General features: G+C 35.3%; 1 protein-coding gene across 5 annotated transcripts in view; it reads right to left on the bottom strand.

The window, feature by feature from the left end:
• Positions 1–3312: 3312 nt before the first annotated feature.
• Positions 3313–6000, bottom strand: part of LOC139738927 (uncharacterized) — a 238710-nt gene continuing 236022 nt past the window's right edge. For 4 of the 5 annotated variants that reach the window (XM_071649550.1, XM_071649553.1, XM_071649554.1 and 1 more), the window contains exons 8-9: positions 5701–5862; positions 3313–3450 (exon numbers count right to left, since the gene is read on the bottom strand). The gene's annotated coding sequence lies outside the window, so the exon portion shown is untranslated. Of the gene's footprint in view, positions 3451–5597; positions 5863–6000 lie in introns of those variants that run through there. The other variant, XM_071649551.1, reaches the window with a different exon arrangement.

Genomic DNA, 6000 nt, shown 5'->3' with positions numbered 1-6000 from the left:
GATTATTGAATGGTGTGAACATCGGAAGAAGAAATATTTGAACACGCAAAAAAAAAGGATCATTGTAGAGGTGTTATACACGTTACGATATGTTACCAATTAGTGAACTTATACTCTTTGGAAGATGACAACGAAATAGAATCCACGAAGTTGTGTATATGTTACGATCTTCGCAATGGAGCACATCAAAATAATAATAACCAGTTTCTAGCGTAAATAAGAAGAATTCATCACTTCAAAGAAAAACAAACAAACGAACAAACAAAAATCACAACGTCTAGTTTTGAGTTACATTATTGAGGAATGCTAGGCGACATGAAATTCTTGTACAAACTTGACATTCTCTATGACTAATCGTCAATGACAGCAGCATGACAAATTTAACAATGTAAAGCCTGGAGAGAATAAACCAATTGACAGACGATAGAAAGGTGTATCATTGCTATTGTATGACTTGACGTCCTCGCAGAGTCATAGACACATGAGTAGTCTTCACGTTACGGTATATTGTTTCCGTCTAGATTGAAATAATAAGTTGTGACTTACGAATGCAAATTACTGCTCCATCGCCTTGCTTTTTCCGGTATTTGCCAGCGAGGAAGTGATCACAAACACCTCACATTTTTTGCACACAGAATCGTCCAGTGTTATTCTCGGTTAGAATATCTTTTAGTATCTTTACTCTATTCCATTTTATTGTAAATGAAGGATTCATTGTGCCGCATTAGCATTGTGAATTCGCACACGTAGCGTGCAGTGTTTGGGATTCCAAGATTCCAATATACAGGGTACTGTACGAGAAAGAAAACTCTTGATCCCGAGCATCTTAATAAATTACCGGTCTATAGTGATTATTATTTAAGCCTTATACGCTCCTTTCAGACGTGAAATAGCTACAGCCAGTGACGTCGTTGGTTGTTTTTAAAACTAATTTGCTGTAAAGATCAAAGCTCCTGACATAAGCTATGTATTTGCATCATATGGGCACAATGAACTTATACACACATACACACACACACATACACGCACACACACACACACACACGCACACGCACACACACACACATTTTGTGAACGAATGGTACATTGAAACCGAGTTCCGTGCACTCTCGTACGTCTACTGCATGCAAACATTTAAATCACTCAAAAAATATCTATACCAGTTAATCTGTTATAATTATAATGTCACTTATTTAACCTTAACATAACGATTACTTTTCTATTTGAATACAAGAAAAAATACATTTGCTTATTTGAAGCCAACATTAACATATATGATTAGTTTTGTTTACTTCTTTCATGTATTATACATGAAATGAAATAAATTGAATTGAATTTGCTAAAGTCTTTGTTTGTTAACCCGACACATGTATATGTCTGTGGGTCTGTGTTTTATAGTAATGATATCATTTTTCTTCTCCCTTCCGTTTAAAAGAAAAAAAAAAACTTCCTGGAAATAGTTCAGCGCCACCTCCACAACGTTACCGCATTATAAAGGGAGCCCTCACTGACCTCATTTTCAATCTCCCTCTCCCTACCTTCCTTTCTCTGTCCCCCCCCCCCTGCTTGTGCAATGTTTGTTTCATGGCAAAAATTCCACAATGAAACTTGTCTGAGAGAAACATTGTATCATTAGTAAAGAAAAGAATAAAGCACAACCGGATAACGGAAAAAACGCACTGCACTTGATTTCCATACTTTTGTCACTGCATGAAAAGCGTTCATACCTATTCTTTCGTTTATACATTGAATTTCATAACGCTAACTTTGGAGGACTGGAGTAACAAATAAAGTTATGTCAATATCAAGTATAATAGGATTGATTCGCCAAAGGAGTCACTACACTACCCTACAATACAGACTATTTTTCATCTATATCGAAAAAATAAAATCAGTCCTGTCCCAGCACTGCACCACTCATATTAATTATCTTCAAATACTACATAATCACATACCTGACATGATGATGATAAGGTGGCGGCTGTTGAGAAGAAACTATTGGTCAAGTAGGCGCTTTCCAGTCTGATCTTGGAAAGACGTGGCATAGTACACACCCATTGGGCAAAGTCTTCTCCCACCGAGGAGAGTTTTAGGATATCACCATCAAGACGTAAGCACAGATCTTCAATCTGAAGAAAATAACGGAATAGAAATGTGGCAATAAAAAAGAGAGATTAATGAATGACGTGAAAATCGCAAGAAGAAATATTTGAACACGCCAAAAAAAAAAAAAAAAAAAAACATTGTAGAGGTGTTATACACGTTACTATCTGTCACAAATTGGTGAACTAATACTCTTTGGAAGCTGACAACGAAATAGAATCCACTAATTGTGTATTTGTTACGATCTTCGCAGTGGAACACATCGAAAATCCTAATAATTATAACCAGTTTCTAGCGTAAATAAGTAGGATTCATCACTTAAAAGAGAAACAAACAAACAAACAAAAATCACAATGTCCTGTATTGAGTTACATTATTGAGCGACATGGAATTCTTGTAGCAAAGGTAACATTCTCAATCGTCAATCGTCAATGACATCAGTATGAAACAATGTATAGCCTGGAGAGAATAAACCATTTGACAGCTGATAGGAAGGTGTATCATTGTAATTGTATGACTCGACGTCCTCGTAGAGTCATACACACATGAGTAGCCTTCGCGTCACAGTATATTGTTTCCTCTAGATTCAAATAATGAGTTGTAACTTCTTACGGATGCAAATCACTGTTCCACAGCCTTGTTTTCTTGTTTTGTTTCGTTATGTTTTTGTTTTGTTTTGTTTTGTTTTGTTGTTTGTTGTTTGTTTGTTTTTGTGTTTCTTTTGTGTTTTTTTTTTGGGGGGGGGTCTTTGTCAGCGAGAAAGTGATCACAAATACCTATTACACTTTCGCACACAGAGTCCTCCAGTGTAATTCTACGTCAGAATATCTTTTGGTATCTTTACTCTATTCATTTTATCGTAAAAGAAGGATTCATTGTGCCGCATTAGCCTACCCGCCCCCCCCCCCCCATCCTCTCACTATGAAAGTTGTCTGAGAGAAACATTGTATCGTTAGTAAAGAAAAGAATATGTGAAGCACAACTGAATAACGGAAGAAACGCATTGCACTCGATTTCCGTACATTTGTCACTACTGTACCGTTCATACCTATACTTTCGTTTATACATTGAATTTCATAATGCTGACTTTGGAGGACTGGAGTTACAAATAAAGTTATGTCAATACGAAGTAAAATACGATCAATTATATTTAAATACTACATGTACATACCTGACATGATGATGCTAAGGTGGCGGCTGTTGGAGGAAACTATCGGTCAAGTAGGCGCATTCCAGTCTGAACTTGGAAAGACGTGGCATAGCACACACCCATTGGGCAAAGTCTTCTCCCACCGAGGAGAGCTTTAGGATATCATTACCATCAAGACGTAAGTACAGATCTTCAATCTGAAGAAAATAACGGAATCGAAATGTGGAAATAAAAACGAGAGATTAATGAATGGTGTGAAAATCGCAAGAAGAAATATTTGAACACGCAAAAAAAAAAAAAAAACTATTGTAGAGGTGTTATACACGTTACTATCTGTTACAAATTAGTGAACTTATACTCTTTGGAAGCTGACAACGAAATAGAATCCACTAAGTTGTCTATTTGTTACGATCTTCGCAGTGGAACACATCGAAATGATAATAACCCGTTTCTAGCGTAAATAAGGATTCATCACTTCAAAGACAAACAAACAAACGAACAAAAAAATCACAACGTCTAGTATTGAGTTACATTATTGAGCGATGCTATGCGACATGGAATTCTTTTACCAAAGGTAACATTATGTATGACTACTCGTCAATGACAGCAGCATAAAACAATGTAAAGTCTGGAGAGAATAAACTAATTGACAGATGATAGTAAGGTGTATCATTGTTACTGTATGACTCGACGTCCTCGTAGAGTCATAGACACCTGAGTAGCTTTCCGTTACGGTATATTGCTTCCGTTTAGATTCAATAATGAGTTGTGATTTACGAATGCAAATTACTTTTCCACCGCCTTGCTTTTTGGGGTCTTTGCCATCGAGGAAGTGATTATAAATACCTATCACATTTTCGCACATAGAGTCGTCCAGTGTCATTCTAGGTTAAAATGTCTTTAAGTATCTTTACTCTATTCCATTTTATTCTAAAAGTTGCATTTATTATGAGGCACAAACACTGCGCAGACGCACACGTAGCGTGCAGTTTTTTGTATTGCCAGATTTCAATATACGACAGAAAAAAAAAAAATCATGATCCCGAGCATCTTATCAAAACGATTTTCCCGGTCTATATGATAATTGTTTAAATAGGCCTAATACACTCCTTTTAGACGTGAGATAGCTACAGCCAGTGACGTCGCTGGTTGTTTTAAAAACTAATTTGCTGCAAGGATCTTTCTTCATTTGATTAAAAAAAAAATTGTTTATTTCAAGCCAAAATTAACATATCATCATTAGTTTTGTGTAGTTCTGTCTTTTATTATGAATGAATTGAATTGAATTGAATTGAATTTGCCAAAGTCTTTGTTTCTTAACCCGACACATTTATGTGTGTCTGTGTGTCTGTGTTTCAGTAACAATGTCCTTTGCCTTATCACCTTCCTATCAAAAGAAGAAAAAATAATGTGTACAGTGTTTACTTCCTGGGAATAGTATAGCGCTATGCACCTGCACAAGTTACGTTACCGCATATAGTTACCGCATATAGGGATCCCCTACTGAACTCTCTTTCAATCACTCCCTCTCTCTCTCTCTCTCTCTCTCTCTCTCTCTATATATATATATATATATATATATATATATATGTATATATATATATATATATATATATATATATAGCTTTAAATATATATATATATATATATATATATATATATACATATATATATATATATATATATATATATATATATATATATTATAAAGAATAACGTATTTGAAACTAGAAAGAGAGAGATTTATGAAATGGTGTGAACTTTGGAAGAAGGAATTATTGAACAAGAAGAAAAAAAAAATCGTTGTAGAGGTGGATCGTAGACTACCAATTGGACCCCATGGAAGACCAGATTAACGTAGCTGAATATGGGCTATCCAGCCATCTTCTCAGATGGAAAATCCAAAAAAAAAAACAAATAAAACAAACAAACAAACAAAAACCATATGGTAATGATGTAATGTGCAGTCATTTTAAAGCTATAGACATAAGATCAGGCTACATTAGTTTTTACTTAATCAACACACTAATATGATTATGTTGAGAAAACAGTAAGAACGACTTTCTTGGTAGCAGTATACTCTCCTTTTATACATAGGAGTGTAAATACCAAACCAGTTCAGTCAGGGGATGAAAGATGGCTTCGTCATTCACTACAGTAAGTGATCATCATACTTAATGGCAGTTGATATGATATCTACGATAGAAAACATGATTATCACATATACTTTCATTTTTACTTACCTTGGATTCTTTGTTTGAGAAGATTTTTCTGCAAGAATTGTTTTTTTTTTTTGTTTCCAAGAGTTGTTTTTTTTCTCTACATTTTTTATTGTCATCCAGTTAATGTATTGCCTCTATGAAATATCGTGGTAACATTTCATCTGTAGTCTGTACATAAAAGAGGCATACGTGTTGTAGATCGTGGTAATTCATATAAGTTCTTACCTGACAGTTTGAAACCTCTGCCCGGAGGATCTTGTAGAATTCCACGTGGAATTGTGAGTACCATAGCCATACCTTACGGAGTACACTGCTGGAACACATGCCCTCCGCCAAGTCACGTGACACAGATTTCCCGCATCTCACACGGTTTATATTTAGCGATTGCTAATAGAACGAACATGAATTGACGATAGAGGAAAGCAATTATACACAGAAGAAGAAGGTTGATAAAGTACTCGCAGTTGATTGGAGGTTTGAACCTCACAGAGCAAAGAAGATCATTTGATACACGTTCTATTCATA

This window comes from Diadema antillarum, unplaced genomic scaffold (genome assembly GCF_040938485.1).
Source record: "Diadema antillarum isolate AM-2024a unplaced genomic scaffold, OU_Dant_1.0 seq00000775_RagTag, whole genome shotgun sequence".
NCBI classification, from domain to species: Eukaryota; Metazoa; Echinodermata; class Echinoidea; order Diadematoida; family Diadematidae; genus Diadema; species Diadema antillarum.
The sequence above is the reverse complement of the archived record's forward strand: the minus strand, read 5'-3'. Positions and strand labels throughout refer to the sequence as shown.